At 54.9% G+C, this 22,549-nt stretch overlaps 1 protein-coding gene across 2 annotated transcripts in view; it reads right to left on the reverse strand.

Annotated features, from left to right (window-relative positions):
- KCNK5 (potassium two pore domain channel subfamily K member 5) overlaps positions 1 to 22,549 on the reverse strand; it is a 36,535-nt gene that overhangs the window by 12,662 nt on the left and 1,324 nt on the right. The gene's annotated exons all lie outside the window — the stretch shown is intronic.

The raw sequence follows: 22,549 nt of genomic DNA on the forward strand, positions 1-22,549 counted from the left end.
GCTGAAGGTCCTGGGGGTCGGGGGCTGGGAAGGGGTGAGGTGAGGGAGGCAAACAAAGGCCCCCTCGTCCAAGAGGGCAGAGCGGGTGGCAGTGGGGCTGGAAGAGTCCCTGGGGTGACTGGAGGGACTGTCCCTCCTGCAGGAAGGGGAGGCCTGCCCCCTCCAGAAACTCTCCTAGGGGGCTGTGGACGTGTGGAGAACAGGGAAAGGAATATAAAGGGGGGGCGACAGGCCTCTCTCTCGAACCAGACCTGGCCCTCTTCTGGGAGAAGATCATGGAAATGTGGGGCTGACCTGGGTGTGACTTGGGCAGGGGGCGGTCCTCTCTCAATTGCTGGCACCAAGTCTCTGGGTAAGTAACAGCCTATCAGCTTTAGTTCCTCCATCTGCCAAAAAGAGCACCTACCCCAAACATGAAAAGCACCTAGGACACTGGAAGCGCTGAATGAACGTACCTACAGTCAGTGTCATGAGGAAACCAGACCCAGTGGTGACCTGACACCCCGGGGGGAAGACCGCTTGTCCCCAAAGGTAAATCAAAGGTCGAGGGGTTTACTTCTCTGCACCTGCAGGACAAGCCTGGGTGAGAACAGGGACACCGAAGCTAGCAGGTAGGTGCTCCTGGGCCCCCGGACAGCGAGTCGGGGGACCTGGGGGTCGGGGTGTGTGTTAAGGCTCCCCCTGAGTTGGCAGAGGCACACCCAGGATGTGCCACCCCATCCGTCAGAAGGCCCATCTCTCCGGACCTCTGCCCGCCAGAGGCTCCCCGCCACCCTGGCCGGTTTCCCGCACAGCCAAGCAAGGCAGGCCGGCTGCAGAGGGAGCAAGGCCACACGCTGGTCCTCGCGCTGCGTTCCCCAGGTGAGGCCGAGGCCAGGCGTAGTGGCTTCTCTGAACCCCAGTCCTGAAGCCCCCGCCAAGCTGCCCCCAGCTTCACAAGGCAGCCGAATGCCCATCCGCCCCCTGCTCTGGGCTGGGCTCTTCCTTCCTGCGTGTCCACATCTGTCTGCACGTCCATCTGTTATCTAACAAAGAACCTCCTCAGGGTAGGGGGCCGAGGGAGTTGGGGGCGCTTCTGAACAGAACAGACCGAAGTGGAGATTAGTAAACCTAACGCAGGCACTTTTCAGGCAAATATATTAAGAGTTTGGGCTCGTTCAGAACAATGTTTTTGACCTTTAACACCACGAACTGATGAACAGATAAAGGGGGCAGGGGAGGGCCCCAGATCCCATGTACTGGGGCTCCCTGCCGCAGTGTAAGGAGGGGGAATGGGCAGGCAGGGGGCTGCGGGTAGAGCTCACTCGTCCAGCTATTTGGCCAGCCCTCCCTCTGACCGTCTTTCGGGGACTGTTGGCAGACCCAAAGTACCTTGGCAAGAAGGTGAGCACCTGTTACCTCTCTTATTCCCAAGACGAATTAGAGGACTGAAGACTATTATCAAAGCCCTCAATTACCTTCACTCCTCTCACTCTCCCTCTCTCGCGCTGACTCAGCTTCTCAAACCTTCCTAAAGCGGGGGGCGGGGGAGGGGCATCGGAATTGTTTCCAGATGCTAAACTGAGGCTCAGAGACCTTGGATACCACCCGGTCCCTGAGGCAGCCGCTCTCATTCCCAGCTGCCCAATGGAACCACCTGGGAGTTTAAATAAATACCATGCCTGGGCCTCGCTCGCAGCTACTCTGTGCGGTGGACCTGGGCGCCGAGTGGCTAACAAGCTCCACAGGTGATTCATCCCCTCACCGCTGCCTAAGTGGGGGTGATGGGTGTGGGTGCCGGGCTCAGCCTTCCAGCTCCCCATCCAGGAGGGAGGATGCGCGGGCAGGGAGAAGGCATCCTCGGTATTCCTCCCGCCCTCTCCCTGCAGCCCAGGTGACCAGGTGTGGCTCGGGGGGCGGGCCCAGTTTATGAGTGGGGCACTGGCGAGGGCCCAGTGGTGCCACCCTGACACCTACACCAGCTGCAGGCCTGGCTCACCCGGGCCCTGTCTCTCCCAGGAGGGGAGCAGGTGTCTGCGGGTCAGGTGCAGCAGGGCCGCACCTCATCTCAGTTATGACCAGACCTGGGCTCTTGTAATGTGGACTTGGCAGACTTCTGGTTTGCTTATCTGCATTTTCAGTTTTGCTCCAATGCCTACCCGGATATTTATAATGTTTTTAGCTGAACGAAGGAAAGACAACTTGTTGCAGCCTCGGTTGGTGCACTAGGAAGTCAATGTACAGCCAGGAAGACCCCGGTGCGGCTCACGTTGCTTACCGAGACCCTCCAGGAACCCTTGACTTCCGCCAACGTGACTTCTCTGTAAAATGAGGAGGTTGGCCTATGACTACAGGGGTCCCCCTGTCTGGGGACAATTCACATTTTCCTCTGCCTAGAACCACGACTTCAGGGCCCAGTTCAGCACCTCCCAAGCTCCAGGAAAATCCACAGCACATTCGAGAAAATACATTTTCATTCTCAGGACTCAGCTCACTGGTCACCAGCTCCAGCTCTTCCTGAGCCCCCGGCAAGCCGGGCTGCCCGAGTCAGAAGCGAGCCCTATTCCTCATTCCCTCCCAGATCCCACTGCAGGATGAGGAAGGCACCTCACTTCGCCTTGGTCCCTAAAGTAACCTGCCTGGTGCTGGCCAGGCTGCCCTCCCTCAGCCCAGGGAGGAAGCAGCCAGCCCGAGGACGCGCCTGGTGTACAAAATACAATCCCCCCAACCCCAGAAACCCACACACCCTCATCAGGCAAGGTGGAAAGTGTATCCCACCCTCACCCTCAAGGCACGCTCGAGGGGTCCCTACAGTACTGCTTCTTAACTTGGTTGCACGTGGAGATCACCCAGGGGGAGCCTGGGGAAATACTCATGCCTGGGTCCTACCCGCAGCGATTCAGACAGAAATGGCCTGGGGTGTGGACTGGGAACTAGGATGCTTAAAAGCTGCCCCAGGTGACTCTAATATTATGTACAGCCGATTTCAAAACCACTGCCCCAGACCCGAACTACCTTCACTCCTTGTTAGGGGGAAGGCCTAGTCCAGCCCCGCCCCAGGGGTCAGCACAGCAGCCATGGATGGATGACTGTCCTCCCATCCACCCTTGGGCTTCCCCTCCTGGGCCATCTCTCAGCAGCCTTTGCAGAGCTCAGAGGTGCTGCAAGGTCTCACGCTCACGGGGGAAAGCCCGTGCCAGAGGTGAGCGCGTTTTCAGCAGAAACCTCTGGGTTTCCGACTTTCTCAGGCCCGGGGGCCCTGCTTGCACTCAGGAGGGACAATGAAAACAAGGCAGGTGACCCTGCCCCCATTGTTCTCAGGCTGGGACGGTAACACTCCCCCCTCCCCCGGGGCAGCTGGGCGCCCCTCCCATGAGAGCTGAGGCCAGGGCAGAGCAGTGCAGGGACTGGCTGCCCCCGCGGGTGGGCTGCGGGGGTTTGGCTAAAACAAACAGACGAGGGCTGGTGGGGCCTGAGCTCAGGATGGGACGTCAGCAAGTGTTCTCAGGCACCTGGAGGGCTGAGCTGATGAGTGAGACTGGAAATCCCTGCGTGTGCAGACCCAGGGGACCTCAAGGACCCAGTCCCGGTTCCACAGTCCTGCTGCCTGAGAGCCGGCCCTGGGGAGTAGGAAAGAGCCCCCTCCCACCCAAACACACACACCAGATAACCCCCTGGAGCCATGTTCTGAAACTCCACCCCCTGCCTCATCTTCTGAAGCGCTTGGGGCAGGGGGAACATGCAGTGAGGCTTAAATGACAAGAGGGGCACCTTTCATCCACCTGCAGCTTCCCTACCCCCAATTCACAACCACTGCCCTGCTCTGGGTGGCTGTGGCCCGACCCCATGGCCTTGTGCTAGTATCTCTTCCCTCTCTGGGATGCTTGGCCTGGATTCATGACCTGGCCCCTCCTCTGCCCCCAGAATCCAGATCCTGGGAGTATCTGACATCTTTCTACTTTGACTGATGCCAGCAGACATCTTCCTACTAGTGGGTCAACAACTCGAGGGCAGGAAATTACTCAGCCAGGACACCTCAAACATGCCAGGTGTGCAGATTACCCCCGTCCTTCCCCATAGGGGTATGGGTCACTAGGGAGAGAGAGATCCACACAGAGGGTTCGGCTCCTGGCTTGTCCTTTCCAGGCAAGCCGGCAAACCTCTCTGGGTCCTGTTCAACTCCTCTGTAACAAGGCTGAGGAGGGCAAAGCCAGCATCTCCCGCCTCCTGGCCAAAACCCCATCCATTAATCAGGCACCTTTCATACCTACCACTCCTCTGGCCCTAATTTCATCTGAGACTCAAGACCCTGTGGGCAAGGCAAGCAAAATGGATATTGTTATTCCCATTTTTGTAACTGAGGAAACTGATCAGAGAGGGCTAGTGACACAGAAGAGCTCACACAGCAAGCTGATGACAAAGCACAGAGAAGAACCAGCCGGAAGCCCTCTGACTCTCAGTTGAGGGCCCTTTGCACCAAACAAGCAAGCCACCCATCCCCCTTCCTGGGACAGGGCTCAGAAATGCCAACCAAAGTGGATCAGGGAAGGTGAGTGACAGGAGACAGGCAGACACGGGTGACAGGTGATGGAGAGCTATAAAAGGGTGTGCAGTCACACCCGTGGATCTAATCCTGAGATGATTTTGGATGAGCGTATGCTTTGCTCCCCCCTCACCCAGAGATGCCTTAGGTTTACCCCAACCTGATAGTAGGGTGGAAGGAGCAAACACAGGAAGTCACCAGCTCCTCAAGGTTTCTAAAAACAGCCCTCAAGCAGGCCACAAAGGAGGTCGCAGGAACTGCTGTACTGCCATCTCCCCATCCTGGGCTGATGACCTGAAGGAGATTCATCAACAGCTCCGCAGCCCCACCCTGTCTGTGCCACCTTATGCTTCCCATTCTCCAGAGCCCCCGCCCACACATTAGCCTGGACGACACAAGCTGCTGATCCACTGCAAAGTCACACACGTCAAGTTTGGGACCCTCTGCAGGCGGCACGGGGGCAGAGCGGGGAAAGGCCTGGCCTTTGGAGCAGACACGCATGGGTTCAACTCCTGGCTCCATCGCCCACCAGCAGGTCACCTGGGGCATGTCCTCTCACCATCTGAGCTTCTCCTTCCATCTCTGGAAAGCGGGGGTACTGAGACTTCCTTGGGTTGGGGTGCAGATTACGTGAAAATGCACAGCTTGGTGCTGGGCATCCAGGATGCGCACTGGGTGGAAAAGTAAACTGGGAAGAACAGGGCGGTGGGGAGGCCACCTCCATTCCGAGGGTTTGTGCCCGGGCACATACCTCCAGAGCTGTGAACACAGAGCTGGCCAGTTGTCAACTGCAATGCCCTCCTTCCTGGCGACCACCACCTGGAAGATCAGGGCTTGGGACGGTACTTATCGCCCCATGACATTCTATCAGGTATCTGCTATCTGGCCTACTATTTATCTCCCCCGAAGGGACTACAGGCTCTGAAGGCAGAGATTTCACTCATCCCTCATTCCCAGAACAGAACCTGGCACCAGTAGGTACTCGGTATGTGCCAAATGACAACTCAGTCTCTGAGATGTATGCCTTCCACAACCACGCTTCCAGGGCATGAAGATGGGCGAAGATGGGCGCTGGTGCTGTATTTAACATGGGTTCTGGCTGGATGAGGTGGGCAGTCCTGGCAGGTGTGGCCACCCGGGGTGATGGCTTTGTGTTTCTCTGCCCAGTGCCTTTTCCTCACCTCACCCCACCCTACCTGTCTGCCAGGCCAGAGACCCCAGAGGTCCTAGCCCTGGTGAGTCAGCTGCACGGCAGACTTTGGAACCATCAGGATTCCTGAGGAAGGAGGCCGGCAGGCAGTGAGAGGGGGTGCCCAGGATGGGTGTCAGGGTTGAGGGCCACAGGTCCGCCCCACACCCCGGGCCCCATGCATGCAGCTGCTTCGTGGCTCCTCCAGCAGAGGGGAAAAACGATGCTCTGTTTCATAAAGCTCTCCTGAGCCCTGGGAGCTGCCAGCCCTGTTCCTCTGGACACAGACGCCTCCCCTGGGCCCCCTTGCTGGGTTCCTGAGGACAAGGCTCTCCAGCAACTGACACCCCCAGATTCCCCCTCCACGGGATGAAAGCTGCCCGCAGCCTCACCACATTCATCCCATCCAGGTACACCCACGCCCTTGGGAGAAGGATGAGGCCAACACCCTCACCTCTTACCCAGCAGAGGACAGCACCCCAGACCACCGTCAAACTGTCTCCACCCAGGGGCCCAAAAAAGGGACCCCTCCATCTGCTCCTTCCCCTCTCCCTTCACCTGTGGCTGGCAGCTCCGGGTAATAAGTAACTGCCCATCCTTGAAGGCTAGGGTTCTGATGATAAGGGATTATTAAGTCTACCCACTTATTATAATTTGTTTAAGACGACCAGATGGTTAAACTGTAAACCTCTTCACTAATGGGAAAAAAAAAAAAGAAAGAAAGAAAAAAAAGAAAAGAAAACAGGCCACGGGGATACTAGGCGGTGGTGTTAATCCTGCAGGAGAGGTGACAGCGGAGTCTCGCCATGCCTATGAAGTAACCCTCCAGGCCTGTTTATTACAAACCACCGCTTCCCCCCCAAACCTGGCCCTGCTGCCTCCAAGCATGACCCAACCCCCACGCCTCTCCACGAAGCCCCCTGCAGATCCTCCTGAGGGCCAACCACCTGTCACAAAACCCTTCCTTATTGTCTGACTCTAACCTAAATCCCCCCGGCTGCAGTCCAAGCCCATTTCCTTTAGTTCAGTCTCCAGCTGGAGACGGACAACAGCTGGTCTCCATCGTCTCTGGAATAAATTGTACAAGAAACGACCAGCGAAACGGCACAGGCATTCTGGGGTGGATGGTACTCTTTGCAGGGTGGGGGGCCTTCTGCCTCAATGGCAGATCAAATCCCAGATCAAATTTCACCACTGGAAGACTGAGTCACAACTAGAGACAAGAGCAAAGACAGACCACGACGCTGACAACTTTGAACATCACGAGGCCGGATGCAAGGGGGGTTGTGCCCTGAAGTGAAGACTCCCCAAGCCCCAGACAGCCGGACACAGATCTCTCACCACACCAGTTGCACCAGGGGCTCCGGCCACCAAGGCCCCTATCTGGAGATCACAGCGATGAGATACAAAGGAGATCCCCAAATACAGTGGGAAAGGAACAGAGCCTGATCCATGCAACCGGTGCCCCCCACCCGCCTCCCCTGCCTTCGCTGCCACAAAAGCACAAAGGCACAGCCGCCTCAGCTTTTCCACCCTGCGGGGACAGTCCCCCACCCGCCTCCCATCCCCGGCTGACTGGGGCATAACCAGGGTGAAGCAACAGAGAGCTGTTTTGTGCTGAAGGTATGGAAAAGTACAGCGAGCCCTCCTCGCACAGAGAGGCTGGGCTGAGGTGAGGGGTGCTGGGGTGGGGGGTGGTTAGGAAAACCTCCCATCCTCCAACCTGGGGCCCAGGACCAGGGACAGGCTGGGCCACAGGAACTGGAAACTCTCCCGATGGCACATCAGCAGAGTCCTGACTCTGAGGCAGCCCCATTGTGAACCACGGGAGGCAGAAAGGACCAGCACCACGCCTTCGACACACACATTCTCTCGCTCCCCTTCAGCCGGGCTGCAATTTTACACAAGAGCATTTGCTAAGGCTGCTTAGCCCCCTAACACCCACCCCGGCTCTGGCAGCCCTCAACCTTCCTAGGAGCGTGCAGGAACATTTGACACCCACGCCTGCACAGCGCTAGCTATTCCTCAGCCCTACAAGTCATGACCTCAGTTTCATTACTGAGCAAACGGGAGAAATGCTATCTCCCCACCAATTCACAGGGCCATGGGTCCAAAGGCTCAGCAGGTGTGAACGTGAAGAGCGTGAAGTAGGTGCACCAGCAAAGCTAGAGATGCCCCTGACTTTGAACTTCTAGTTTCTAAACACCCACTGCCGTTGGGGGTAGGCTTTCCCCCAGCCTCCCGGTGCATTGTGCATGGCCAGAGGAGGCTCAGAGACAGGAAAGCAAATGCCACCAGATTTCTAAGTCATGCGAGGGTCAGCAGGGGAGCGAGACCCGCTCCTCAAGTGGCTGCATCCTGTCCCCCTGCAGAACCCAGTTTCCCACGAAACACTTTGAGTGGCAGCTGGAGTGGCCACTTCTCAGGCTTGTCTAGGGAGGTCCATTTGCCCTCGCATCTGCTGAAGATGGCCACCTGGCCTGGGCTACTGTGGGCTAAACCAAAGATCTAGCAGTGGGCTTCCAGGATATGGCCTGCCCTCTGCCTCATGGGTTACCTCCCAGGAAGAGCAGGGGGACAAGAGGACAAGATGGGAACAGGGTTCCCTTCACCTTCCCTCCCACGTCGAGGCTCTGGGCATTCCCCTCTTTGGAGCCATTCCTGCCTGATACACATGCCACATCAGGCCAGATACCAGCCCCCAACACCCCTGTACAGATCTACCAACCTAAGTTAACCCAAGGAAAGATGGGACCAGGGTCCTGGGCAAGGTTTCCTCATGTTACGCAGCTCGAAGTCAGGTCGATTGATTCCTTGAGAATTTGCCAAGCACCGGCCCTGTGCCCTGACGTGGGCAAAATAAGGGAAGAGCCAGACACGGGCCCTGCCCAGGAGGGCCTTGGGTCTAACAAGAGACAGACAGGCAGATGGGAGGAGTTACAACGACAGAGGAAGACAGCACAAGGAAGCAGCAGACAAGCCAAGGCGAGGCCAGGACTGTCCTTGCTAAATACACACTCAGCTGAGCCTGATGGGACACAGCGGGCAGGGCACTCAGCAGACCCCGGCCAACCCGCGCTTTCTGTGAACCAGACCGGTGGGGATGCTCACCTCAGAGGAGCCTGCAAGTTTCCCGGGGGGTGGGACGGGGCAACCCCCCCTCAGGTTCTCAGCACATCACCCTCCCCACTCCAAGGCTGCCGGCCAGCTCTGACCTCATCCACCCCAGAGCAGGATGGGATTTAACTAGGCACCAAGAGAAGCCAGTGTGCCCTTAGGAACCTCCACAGATCCCATCAGCATTCTAGCACTGCCCAAGAGAACTCTCTGTGCTGATGGGACACTATCTGAACAGTCCCATGTGGCTACTGAGCCCCCCGACTGTGGCCAGTGTGATGGAGGAACTAAATTCAAACTTTATGAATCTTAATTAAAAATTAAACAGCCACAATAGTTAGTAATACCATGTTAAAGTAAAATTAATTAGGGACCTGTGGGTGGTAATTAACATACTGATGCAGTCAAACACAATGCATCCTACCTAGGCAGGGTCTGCCTTACCCTGGACCCCTGGATTCACCCAAGCCTTGGCCGTGGCCTGCAGCAAGCTCTGGGCTCTGAATTACACGCATGGTCCTGGGCTGTCCCAAATCTTTCCTGTGCTTGTGTCTTTTGTCAGTCCAAAAGGCCAGGAGGGCAAAGTCTTCTTGGGCCCCCACAGGAGTCGGAAGAGCTGGACAGACACAGAGGCTAAGACAATACTTGTCTGTGGGCCTCTGGAGGATCCCCTCCCTTGTAGGGGACACTGACCCCAACGCTGGGGACAGCCCCTGGGACTCCCCCAGCTCTGCCAGGCCTCTCCTGGGGAACCACACTCCCTTCTTGGTGACCATCAGATGGTGTCCAATCTCAAACTTCTTGGTCTGCAGACCGAAAGCCCACCTGGTTTCCCCAGTCTTTGAGACCCTTCCCCTCAAAAGCGTTCAACAGCACTGCTGCCCAGGAAGCCACCCCTCTGGCAGCTAAACTGAAAAATAACATGTTGTTTAGCGATTTCAGAAGTGACACTAGTTTTCGGAGCATGTGCTGTTAGAACCATGTTTATTTGTGCTTTGTGTGCTCGTACATAAAAATATCCAGTGTAGAAGTGGCTGACGCGATATGCATGCATCTTACCGTTTCAGAAAATTCGATTTCTTTGCTTTAAAAGCAACACAACGGCATTTCGGAAAACTAGGGAAGCAGAGAAAGAAAAGGCGTAGATAACCCTGCTTCCCGCCTTCTGTTTTCACGTCGAGTTTCAACTATTCAACGCTAACACGGCACCATGCATGAAATTAGAGTCTCCCGCTGCCCTCACCCCCGTCTTGTTTTTGTCTCACTTGAAGTCTGGCTCATAGCTCAGCCCCACTGAGAACACCAAATCGAAGCCCTGGGAACCCACCCCTGCCCCAGGGCCCCAGCAGGTGCCCCTGCTGGTCTGTCTGAGGGTCTCCTACTCCACAGGCCAGAGCCTACCAGGTCACTCAATAAGCAGGGATCAACCTGTGTGCAGTGCAGTGGTGGCTGGGAGTGGAGTGTGTACACAGATGGAAACCGGCTTTGGCAAGTGAAAATTTTAAGACACGTACACAGTGACGCCAACACAGAGCTGGTGGAAGAGACGGGGCGTCTGGCCACAGGGAGCCCTCAGCCCTGGGGCATTCCAAAGAGAGAGGGCATGCCAAGACTGAGACCTACGAACTCTGAAGCCCTGGCATCGTGGAGACAGAAACTTCCTAGAGCAGGACTCAAAAGTGGCCCCTCATGACTCAGAAGTTGCCTTGCCCCAGCCCTGGGGAGCCAGCCCTGGGTCCAGACAGGTGCACGCCCGGGGCAGGGGTGTGGGAGGGTAGGGGGATGCTGACGCACCTCCCCAGACAACCTATCGACCTGTCCCAACAGAGGGCAGAGCGTCCCCACTCATGTGCCCCGTGCACGTGATGGGCAGCAGGGTGGGGGGCCGTCCCAGAGTGCTTGCTGGGTTGGGGTAGAATCTGGCCAGGCATGGTCCCCATGCGAAGGGCCCGGGGCAGGAGTTTTCCAGATTGGAGGTGGGCGCTGGTAGTCCTACCTTTGGGTTTTAGGGGCTGGTGGGACAGAGTCCAAAGGAGAGAGAGACACAGCTTCACGGTTCGGATGTTCATTAATCATTACCCTCGTACACAGTGTGAGGTTTGGGATCCAATGGGGCAGTCGAGGGCCTCGTGGGAGGGGGAAGGAGTGCAGACAAGGCACAACCCCCAGTGCAATGTGCTCTGACGTGGGGGAGAAGGAGGTAACCAGAAAATGATGGGGCTCAAAAGAAGGCCAACTCCAGGGTCAGGGGAGCCTTCCCAGGGGAGCCTTCCCTGGCGGCCCCAGCCTGTGGCAACGTTTCTACCTTGGAGCACACGAGTCCCCTACAACATGCTGCACCCCTATTCAATAATCCTTCATATACACCGCAGGGCCCGGCCCCAACCTCAAAGATAAGGATAATGTCTCATAATTCCCACAACCTTGAACCAGCACTGGGCATACAGCTGGCGCTAAGAGTCTAATTGGCCTTAGTGAACAAGTCCCTGGCTCAGAGAGGGGCAGTGACCTGGCCCAGTCACACAGCAAGTCAGCTGAGCCAGGCCCAGGACCCGGCTCTGTCTTCCAATCCCCAGTCCCTGGGCCACTCATCAGTAGATCTCAGGGCTGCCGTTGGAGTCTGGGGGATGGGGTGTTGAAAAGCTGATAATCAGGACACCCTCCCTTTTCCTGCTCCCCGGGGGGTGCTGACAAGACATTACTGCACCAGCGTGCTCTGCTCAGCCCACTCAGCACTATCCCTCAGCCAGAGGCAGCCCTTCCACCCGCTGCTCCAAAGGGGGCGGGATGCTGAGGAGGGGAGGGCACTCTTCCAAAGCCAACACTGTCAGGATGCATTCCTCGACCCGGGAGGCAAGAGTTTTATTTGAACAGGAGCTATGGGGAGGGGATGGGGCTGCCGCTCTTTCTCCTCCAGTGGGTCTGAACAGGTGCCATCCTGTACCCGGGGGCATGGGAGGAACAAGAACCTTGCATCAGACTCAAGGAGCACCCAAGCCAAAAATCAACATTCAAGTCCGTGAAGGGCCTGCCCCGGGGTCCTCAGCAGGCTACAAAACAGCCAGTCTGTCCCCAGTCACGCAGGCAGATCTGAGCAGTGCTTACACCCCAGGAGAAAGGCAAGACGAAAGCTGTTCCCTCCCAAGGTGCAGACCACAGCGCAGCTCGGGCTTAGCCCTGGGGAAGCCAAGTCAGGGATGTGTCACAAGTGTGGGTTTAGCTGCTGGGGCGGTAGCAGGTAATGTGCGGACTCAGACAGGAACCCTATAGCCGAGAAGCAAACTAAACTGTACCTCACGACTCCAGGTCTTTGATTCTTTCTCGAGAGTTCGGTCTCTGGGTCCCCTGACCCACAAACCCTGCAGTGAAGGGTCAGAGCCTGACAGGTCCGTAAGGATGCCAGGGGAACAGGCTGGAGGGCAGGGATGGAGCTGATGGCCTCCGCCCTGAGCTGCGGCACCTACTTAACCTAACGCAGGTTTGTCCTGCTTTAAGACTTTTCACGCTGAGAAGAGCAAACAAACCTGTATATGGTCAATGTGGTCAGAACAGTGACCAGTGTCAGAACCCACAAAGGCTGACGAGAGCAGTTCTCAGCGAAGGGTCAGAAAGCATGCACAGCCCGCTTCCGGGGAGCTGGAGCCATCAGGGCCCAAGGAGAAAACTCAGTCTCTAGGAGGGGCTGGTGGCCCAGCACAGGGGAAAGCTGATTTAGGACACCACGGGGTCTAAGTGGGGCAGGGCTCTGGCTCTGGACCCAGAAGGCCTGGGTCCAGGCCACTAACTAGCTGTGTGACCTTGAATAACTTATTCGCCTCAGTTGCCTTATCTGCAAAATGAGTTTCCACGTTGTCTGTGGTCCCACGGCTGGGAGTCCCCAGGGTGGGGGATGGCCCCCACCTGCCTTTCCTTCACCAGGTGCCAGCTGCAGTCACTGCTGTGGTCTGACTGCTGGAACACCTCCCTCCGCTCCACCTGCAGGGTGATTTATGTTATCAGTGGACATAGACCTGAGTTCTTGGTAAAAGTTGAAACCTGCTGTCAGTGTGCAGGGTTTTAGAATGCCTCCCCACCCTCAGGGCATGGCCTCCTGTCTGGAGCTGGGATCAAGGGTAGGGCTCCAGACAGAGGCAAGACCACACAGGGAACAGAGTCCAAATCACTTGGGCTGCTGCAAGGACTTTGGCTCTGAGTCTGGGGGAGAAGCCATGGAGGGTTTTCTGAGTCAAGCGTTCCAATCTCACTCTATCAGGATCCCTGACTGCCGTGGCAGTAATTGACTACCTTTCACCTCCTGTGGCCTCTGCTTCCAGGAAGCCTTCCCTAACTGCCCCACTTAGCTCTACCTACTCCTTTATTGTACTTTCCCCGCCCTGGTGAGCACAGTTACCTTGGAAAAGTTACATAACCTCCCGAGGTCTAGGCCTTGGCTTCAGGGCTCTAAAGGGAGGCTAGTTAGATAACCACTAAGCTCCCTTCAGCCTCACATTTTATGATTTGCTGCCAGGAGTGGCACCCAGAGCCTGACCCTCCTCCCCCATCCCTGCCAGCCTCCAAGAAACCAGCCAACAACAGCTCCTTGGGCTCAGACACTTGGGGAGCAAGGTCCTGTGATGGGGAAACTCCCTGGGGAGACATCAGACTACTTCTGCCCCAGGCTCTGAAGGGCCTAGAAAAAAATCCTTTTTTCTGAGCCTATGGTTGACCACAACTTCAACCTTTGCCTCTTATTTCAGAAAAACTCACTAGTGCGTAGGAAAGCTGGCACTCAAGGAAAGGGTGTGCTGGGACAATTTAGGAAATCAGGCCAGTTTAGTGTAAGTGAAATAAGTGCTCTGCACCCTAACACACATCAAGATTTTGATTTAGAGGCTGTTCAAAAGGGGACTGGAGGTGGGGTGACAAACTTGGCTTGGCGAAGAACGGCTCTGGACCTGGGCAAGCACAGCTAGTTTAACCCAAGCTTGCTTCTAGAGACGGTCTGTCCCAGCTTCTCACCAGGCCTCAGTTTTCCCATATAGCAAAAGGGATGACATTTCACTGCCAGACCTCACAGAGGGCACAGGAAGGCACTTTAGGTGAGTAGGTCTGCAGAGACCCATGGTAAGGCCGAGGGTGGGGATGTGGGGAGGGTGCAAAGCTTGGGTATCACCCAGGTGCTGCAGGCAACACTTCTGCTCCATCCCCTGGTGCCAACGTCCCTAGTCAGCTCTGCCCCAAGGGGTGCGCCATGGGGTAGAAAAGGCCTAATGCCTGCAGGCTGCAGTCATGCCCAAGGGCTATAGGAACACACCCTTCTCCCTTACAAACAGCCTGGCCTTCCCCCTGCTCCGCCCCACCCCGCACCCCTCGTGCCCTCGTGGTACGTGGTCTGAGGACATTCCCTGACAGGCAGGGACGGCTCATCCCCTTTACAGCAGGTCTCAAAACAGGCCTGGGCACATGGTATGTGCCTGGTAAATATCTGCACAAAGGACTGGGTCTCTGCTCTTTCTCAAGTTCCTTGAAAGCAGAAACCACCTACCCTGGGGAGGACAGGCCTGCTAGGCGTGCTCACGCAGACAGGCCTTGTTCATCCCATGGGAAAGGCGTAAGGGGACTCCTGGCGATGAACAGACCCAGAGAAGCAGAGCTGTTTGTTCTGTAAAGTCCCTCAAAAGGGAGAAGATAACCTTGAGCTGGTCTTAAAGGTGAACTCGTAGCGCACCTTCCTCTTGTGTTCTCCTGTGGTCTTCGTGCCCTGAGAGACAGATACCATCACTCCTACTTTCTGATGAAGCCAGGGGCTCAGGGCGCAGCTTGCAAAGGCGGTGTGAGTTTAAAGCCTGTGGCTGACCACCAGGCAACTTGGCAACGCCTCGTGAGGCTGGAAGGCTAGAAGGAGGAAATGGGCGTAAATTTTGATAAAGCCGCTCCCCTTCTGTTTTCTGGGGCCAGAGCCCGGCCTGGCTCAATTCACCCAGGTAACCACCTTGACCTGGCAGGAGGCTGGGCCCCTCATGACTAGACTCCAACCCAAAGGTCCACATGAATCTTGGCCTCCCCGTCTGAGCCAGGCACACCACTGGGCACCCGGGGGCCCAACAGACACATTCTGAGCCAGTCACTTACTGAGCTAGGAACTGAGTAGGGAGACATGGCGCTGCCCACACAGGGCTCCTGCAGTCTAGCTGGGCCTAATTTAACAGGCTCTCCAAGCCTTCTTGAATGAAAGGCTGAACTTACTCCCAAGAAGCAGAGTCCAGAGAGGTGAAGTCTGACCAGGGTCACACAGCACAAACCAGTACTGTGGGGAGGATCAGAATCCATGTTAGAATCAGCTTTTCCCTGCACAGTGGTTCAGATAAGGGTTTCCCGACGCCAGCTCCAGCCCCAAGCACTGGTCACACAGACAAAGGGAGGGGCTCCGCTGTGTCTTCCTCAGCTGCTGTGGCCTACAATACCCCTTGCAACCCACAGGGCCCGCCACCAGGCTACAGGAACAGCCAAGCTGGCCCTGTCCCCCAGGTAAGCCCCTCCCCACACAGCTTCTAGCCTAGCCTGGGGGCAAGCCTCTCCCTAATGGGAGGCGTCAGCTAGGCAACCTTAGCCAGATTACAGTGGCCATGGGAGGTGACAACAGCCAGAAGTACACAATACTGCCTAAACAGTTCGGCAGGAAACCTAAATATTTAGCTAGGAGGGGAAAACCAGAATGGACACTTCAAAGGCAATCCAAGGGACCTGGCCAGCAAGGGCCTATTGAGAGGGGAGACGGGTGGTGTCTGGCCCCAGGGAGAGCACAACTCTGACCCCACATCCCGCGTGACCACCCTCCGGGGATGGCACCCATGAGGCCATCTGGACCCAGGAATCCTCTGGGGAAGGGAAGAGCTTTAACAAACGCCTGGGATGAGCCGGGACTGAGCAGAGAAAGCCTGGTCCCCTTTCTGCAGAGGAGGGAGCAGGGCTCTGCTGGAAGGGAAGAGGAAATACACCTTCCACTGAGGGAGGCGCTGGGTGAATGTGCAGGAAATGGAAAATGGTGGGGACTCCGCCAGGAGTTTTGGTGGGTTTTATCATCTGTGTCTCCATCTCCAGATTGGGAGCTCAATATACAGTGGGGCTTGAACTGGGCATCGGGAACAGCAGCACCCCACCCCCGACCCTAGAGAGACGTGGTGTCAGAGAACAGCTAACACATAGCAAATCACCAGTTGCATGTGTCAGGCACTCAGTCAAATGTGGATTCTGCAGGCCTGAGGGCAATACTGAACTACTGTCCCATTTCACAGACTAGGAGACTGACTTGCTCAAGGCCCCAAGGCTGAGTAATCAGCCAGCCACACAGAGAACCGCCCGATGCACCCTAAGGTTCTGAAGACACCATTTTCCCACCTCTAGGCCTTTGCTGCTTGTTTTTGCCACCTTTCCGGCTCACATCGAGCAGAATGGTTCAGAGTGTGGGCTCTGGGTTCAAATCCACATTCTTCCACTTCCTAGCTGTACAGCCTCGGGCAAATGAGTGAACTCAAACTATCCATTCTGTTGCTCCTGCCCTGAGGTGGTGCTGGTAAGAGTACCTCCAGCAAAGGGCTGCTGTGAGGATTACGAGACGATGCACATAAAGAGTTCCCACTGCCTGTGGTGAAGCAAGTGCTCAGTAACCATTAGCTGGAATCACCCCCACCTCCGGCCCCCAATCCCTGCCCACTCCCATCACTTCTACCTCCTGGCTCTACCTCCACTCCTGGTCAGGCCCCAAGGCTCTGCAGTCAGCAAGGAAGGGTGAATTTTAGCCTCTGGCTAGCCATGTAGCCCTGGGCAAACCCCTTGGCCTCGGTTTCCTAGACAATGGGCAGAGAAGTAACACCTCACCCACAGGACAGGTTCAACAGGTAAAAGAACCAGCCTGGCACATGGGAGGTACTCAGCAGAGAGCTCCCAGGGGCTGCAGCTCACACCACTCATCCCTCCTGGCTGCCTCAAATCCCCCCTTCTTTAACTTCGAGAGCAGAAACTAATCTCTCAACGGTACATGCTTGGAACCTCCAGGTGTACCTACCAATGTCAGGTAACAAGCTCCTCACCTGTCTTTCTCTAGAGTAGGGGCTCTCTGAGGGCAGGGGCTATGTTTTGTTCAGAGCCAGATGCCCCACAGGCCACAGGGTTCTACAGGCCTCAGGAAACAGGAACCGAATCCTCTGAGGCCCTCTGACCCTCATCCATCTCTCCAGCCTCACCATATGCAACCCATCACTGGGCACCAGGACTACATTTTCCCTCATTTCACCACTGTGGCCCTGTTTCTCTCCCCAACTAGATTGAGCTCCCGAGGGCTAAAGCCCCACCTGGTTTCTGAGGCTTCAGTGCACACAGAAGTGACAGCTGGCAGGGAGGGACCCTTCTGTGATCCCCTAACTTTGCCCAGGTCTCTGAGGTTTGGGGGCCAGGTTAACTGCTCACAAAAAGCCGAGATGCCTCAGGCAGAGCTGTACAGAGCTGGAGCACACTACCCGCACTGTTACCTACAGAAGCAAAGAAGGTATAATCTGGGAAGGTCATCAAATGGAGGGGACCCAGACCTGGACCTCCCAAGGGGTTCATGGAAGGAAGACAGAGGTACCCTAACTGCAAGCTGGGTGTGAGGGAGTGCAGGTGGGCTCTTTTGGGGGAGGTGCTGTGAGATCTGTGGGCTTTTGGGGAAAGACCCACACTCCAACACATTGGAAGGAGAAAGAGAGGAGGCATCCTTACCAGAACACCCATAGGGTGAAACGATCAGCCCACAGAAACAGCCGATAATTTAGAGTAGAATACTCTACTTCTTTTAAGTTGCAAACAGCTGTGAAGGAAGAGGAAACTTTCTGAAATGCTGTTCACTCCCCTACCTTAAAATGGCAAAAATTTGGTGAGTTCAAATTCTTTGGCTAAACCCAGAGAGCTTCGTCATCTGGCCCTCACCCCTCTGCCCCCTGGCTGCAATACAGGACCGTCATGCAGTTTTACACCTCCCTGAGGGCTGCGGTGAAGAAAGATCCACCATCCTATCCTCCCTTCTCTCTCTAGCTTTTTAAAAAGGTGGTTGATATATACCTAGACGTGGAACTGCTCGATCATATGGTAGTTCTATTTTTAATTTTTTTAAGGAACCTCTATATGGGTCTTCCTTAGTGGATGTACCATTTTACACAAAAAGACAAATACTGTACGATTCCACTTATAAGATACCTGAAGCAGTCAACTTCACAGAAACAGTAGAATGGTAGTTACCAGGGCCTGGGGAGAGGGGGAAAGGGGAGGTGTTTAACAGGTCTAGAGTTTCAGTTTTGCAAGTTGAAAAAATTGTGGAGACCTGCTTTCACAATAATGTGAATATACGTAACCCTACTGAACAGCACTCAAAAGAGGTGAAGGAGGTAAACTTCGTTATGTATTTTTCACTATAATTCAAAACAAAAAGTCAGTTGACCTTTCTCCTGCACTAAGGTCTTCCTGACTCTGTGCTCACTACACTTGTGCGTGGATGGCCCCATCGCACAGTAGGGGCATCTAGGAGGTGAGTGGCAGCAGCAGCTAACGCGTGATGAGCCTTGCTATGTGCCAAGCACCGTTCTAAGCAACCTCTGAGGGTGACGTGATGGCGCGACCCAGCGCTTGGATGGTGACTCTTTCAGCAACAGGAAGGGGCCTGCAGCAGTGAGGTGAGTGGCACGTGAACAAAGATCCCTGCGGAGGGCAGCGTGTCCTTTTATCCATGTCAACCCACCCTTGTGGGGAGGATCGACAGGTCAGGGCTCCTCCACTTATTCCAGGGGTTCAGAGGGACTCTCAGCAAAATCTCCAAGGGGATTCACCTCTACCTTCTCCGCTCCCCAAAAGGAACACCAGGAGGTGAACCTATTGCACACGCCTACCTCATCTGACCTCTCTCTATCACCCCAGTTCAGGCCAATCAAGTGGTTCCTGAGGTACCACTAAGATCTAGCATCTCAATTTGTACAAAGACTCTCTTGGGGGTTCTGTCTCAGCAGCCCGGCTTCCCTGTTCCCCAAAGCCTGGTACTTCCCTTCCCCCCACTCCCCCCACCCCACAGACAAAGAGTTCAGAGGCTGAGGCCAACCTAACAGCAAACAACCAAGTTCAAGATGAAAGCTCGTGGCCTGGGGTCACAGCCAGCCAAGCATAGCATCCAAAACCAGAGGATTGTGTTTCTTTTAAATGCCAGACTATAAATAGAGCAAAACCTGAGGAAAATACTTAGAAGCAGCAGTCATCACCTCCCCTACACCCCCTCCTATAGGACTCCCCCCACCCCCACTAGAACATTTCAACACTTGCTAATCTCTACCCTCAATAAGCCTCTATTACTGTGCCATCTGTAATCATCCTAAGGGCTCTAGTGAAACTCTCAAAACGATTCAATAAAAATTCACCTTAACTGTTAAAACTAACCAGAGTAGTTAACTAAAGCAGATTTAGCGATTTGAGAATTTTTTTTGTTTTGGCTGCCCTCAACTTTGAGCGGAACATAAATAAGAAAATGAGCCTTTAGGAAGGAACCTCTTTCTTCTATTTCCTTTCAAAAACCCAACTTCTCCACTTTCCATCTCTGCAGTCTTAGACAGTGAGAGTTCAATTCCAAATGAATGACCCAGAGGCCTCCGTGATTCTGGATAATCAAAAGATCTATTGTGTTCCCTTTACATACAAAGGCAGTTAAGTGAACCAGTGCGCTTTCCGATTTCCAGCAAGGTTTGAAACAAAAGAGGTTTTCATGTTAACCCTCGGTTCCCCCCAAAATTCAAGTCACGTGCCCAGTATGTGCATTTTGGTCAGATGTGATTTAACTACATGATCCACAGTTATATTTTTTTAAGTTTTAGGAGGAGGACTGGTGTTAATAACAGGATGTCAGAACCTCAAAATTGGAATTAGCCTTATTACTATGGACTGGAACATGTGTAGGGGAGTACGAAGGGCCCAGAAAATAAAAGGAGAGAGGTCTGGCACACAGGATCTGGTCTGGCCAGCAGGATCAAAGAGGCTTCCGGGAACAGGTCAGCTACATGAGCAGTTTAAGAAAACCCAATTAGGGATGGGGTGTGCCAGCTAAAGGCAGGGCTTGGGGCGACCCCTACCGCACCCCCAAAGGAGAAGTGGGACGGGGTGGACTGCTGCTTATTTCAGTAATGGAGGAGGTGTGGCTCAGCCAGGCACAACACAGGAGACACCTGCGTGCCCATGCCTGTTCTAGGGGAAAGAGAAAATAGAATTTCCCAGCAGACCAGAGTCCAGCTGAACCAATTTACTAAGCTCACTGACGGACGCACCATTCAACAGCTTCATATGCCTAAGGGGGAGGGCAAGGGTGTACGAGAAGCAGGCTCTGGAGGCAGACTGCCTGGGTCCCACCCCAGCCTGTGCCCTCCTGGTAACTCCCCTGGGCTTCAGTTTCCTTATCTGAACACGTAAGGGTGCTGTAAAGAGTACCCGACTAATAAAGCACCTAGCAAGTTGCCCTAGTCAACGTGTCCTCAACGTGTACAGCAGAGGGAGGCTCGCACTCCTCAGTTTCACCTGTACACACCCAACGCCTGATGCTTCCACTTTACTTGACCTTCACCAGACCCCCATTTTGCATATGAGGAAAGAGACGCAAAGTTAAATGGTCTGATGGGTAAATGGCCAAGCCGGATGGCAAAACCAGCCTGCGCCCTCTCATAAAACGCCGAATACCGCCTACAGCGCCCAACACGCTAAGCGCTTGGTCAATGCCAAATCCCCTCGCGGGAGCCTCTGCCATTTAGGAAGGGGCTGGGGGAGCGGGTCACCAGCACCTGCAGGAGCAGGCTTGAGAGCAAAAGCGTTCAGGGTGGTTCTGAAGGCAGGAAGGAGGGGCGGCCACGTGGTCCGAGGCCAATGGGGCACCGAGCCTCTGAAAGTCAGCCTCCGCCTCAGTTCAACCACAGCATGAACAGGGAGGAAGCACCTGACAACTCAGGGACTATTTCCAAAGATCTAAAGAAAGGTGCCTTAACTCCCTTTCTCACGCCTGTGAAAGTACACACACAACATCCACTCTAAGAAAAACCCCAACCCAGGCTGCACCCCACCCCCTTCCAACAGCCTTTCCCGGGGGGGTGGGGGCCCCTACCCCAGGAATTCCCAACTGAGGGACTTTCTTTAGGATTACAAAGGTGATTATTCAGAACCTGATAAAACACAGAACTCAGGGGAAAATGCAGGAGCAGCCAGATGGGAAAGATTTTTGAGTTTCATTTTTCCTTAAACCAATTTCCTGTGGCCTGCAGCAGTGCCCCGAGTCCCAGATCAGCAAGCGAAGCCGGGCAGGTTTCTGCAGACTGAAAGTGATGCTGGCGAAATGCTTCCACTGGTTCGTTCTCATTTCTGGGGTTCTTCCTATGAAGGGAGGGGATTCGCCAAGTTGCAGATGGCTTGAGAGGTTGGCTGGGGATGGGGACAGGCCTGTCCATAATCACCTCCAAATCAGACTGGCCTGATGCCCAAATCCTTTTCCTGAAGCTACCTGCCGGCTTTTGGGGGGTAATCGCTGGCGGGTTTAAAAGGACCTCAAAATACCAGGCATCTTGCTTGCTCCTTAAGAAAGCTTAAGACACCTTAAGAAAGCTGCCTAACCTCCAAAGCTATTATAACCACCAGCTGCACCCGGCTGCCTCACCCCGACTCCCCCCCCCTTTTCCCTTCTCCTCATGTTTTGAACTTTATTTTCCCACATTCAGCCTTGAATTCTTTCCTTCCTTCCCCTGCAGTAGCGGAGAAGCAGCAAAGAGGCAAACACTTCGAGGGCAGCTCGATTCTTTATCATCCCCGCCTGCCTTCTTCCCCCTCTAAACAAAGCCCCGGAGACAAGTAAACAACAACGCGTTCTCCAGAGGAATTGTTTCCTCAAGGGAAATTATAAAGTGACCCTCCCTCCCCAACACACACACACAGGGCAGTCACCCATCTCAAGGAAGGCAGAGCTGCCCAGAACTCCTGCTATCAGGAGCTAAAACACCCTACTCCCTTCTGAAGCTCAGCCTCACCTACCAACGGCCCCCGCCCTGGGAACTGCTCCCGGACAGGAGGGTCCCCACTAAAATCCAACACCCAACCTTCTGGCCTAAACCTCCCCTTCTACTGGCTCCTAAGAGGACACGTCTTTATTTGCCCGGCTGCTAGCAGGCACCTATATGCTCACCTGTGGGAATGTCCGTCGATTTGGGGACAAAAAGGGGGTACCACAGGCGAGATATCTACACATTTCTACACATTTCTTCCCATTTTACATACGGGCTGTTGAGGCCAGAAAAATGAGAGACAACTACACAGCCATAAAGGACTGGGGAGCCGCAAGCAGTTTAAAGATTGTTTCTCATCAAACTTCCTTTCCGGCATCTTTTACCCCAAGAGAAATGTAACACCTTGGACAATATCTCCACTCCACCTCACAACCTAGAGCCTTCACGGGCTCTTACCCAGGTCTGGTCGTTCCACTGGAGGGAGGCCATCCCTGCAAGGCCAAGAAGCGTGAAAGGTTGAGGCCAAGAACCTTCGAGAAACTGGGGTAGAAGTCTTCGATCCCCAAACAAGCCCCACAGTTTATCCACGTGAGATCAATGCCATCCATAGGGCATATGAACCAATGCCAACATGGAGGAGAAACTCTCCCCCAACCGCCCATTCTATACAACCTCTCTGCCCGCCGCCCCACCCCC

Source organism: Neophocaena asiaeorientalis, unplaced genomic scaffold (assembly GCF_003031525.2).
Source record: "Neophocaena asiaeorientalis asiaeorientalis breed wild unplaced genomic scaffold, Neophocaena_asiaeorientalis_V1.1 scaffold46, whole genome shotgun sequence".
NCBI lineage: Eukaryota > Metazoa > Chordata > Mammalia > Artiodactyla > Phocoenidae > Neophocaena > Neophocaena asiaeorientalis.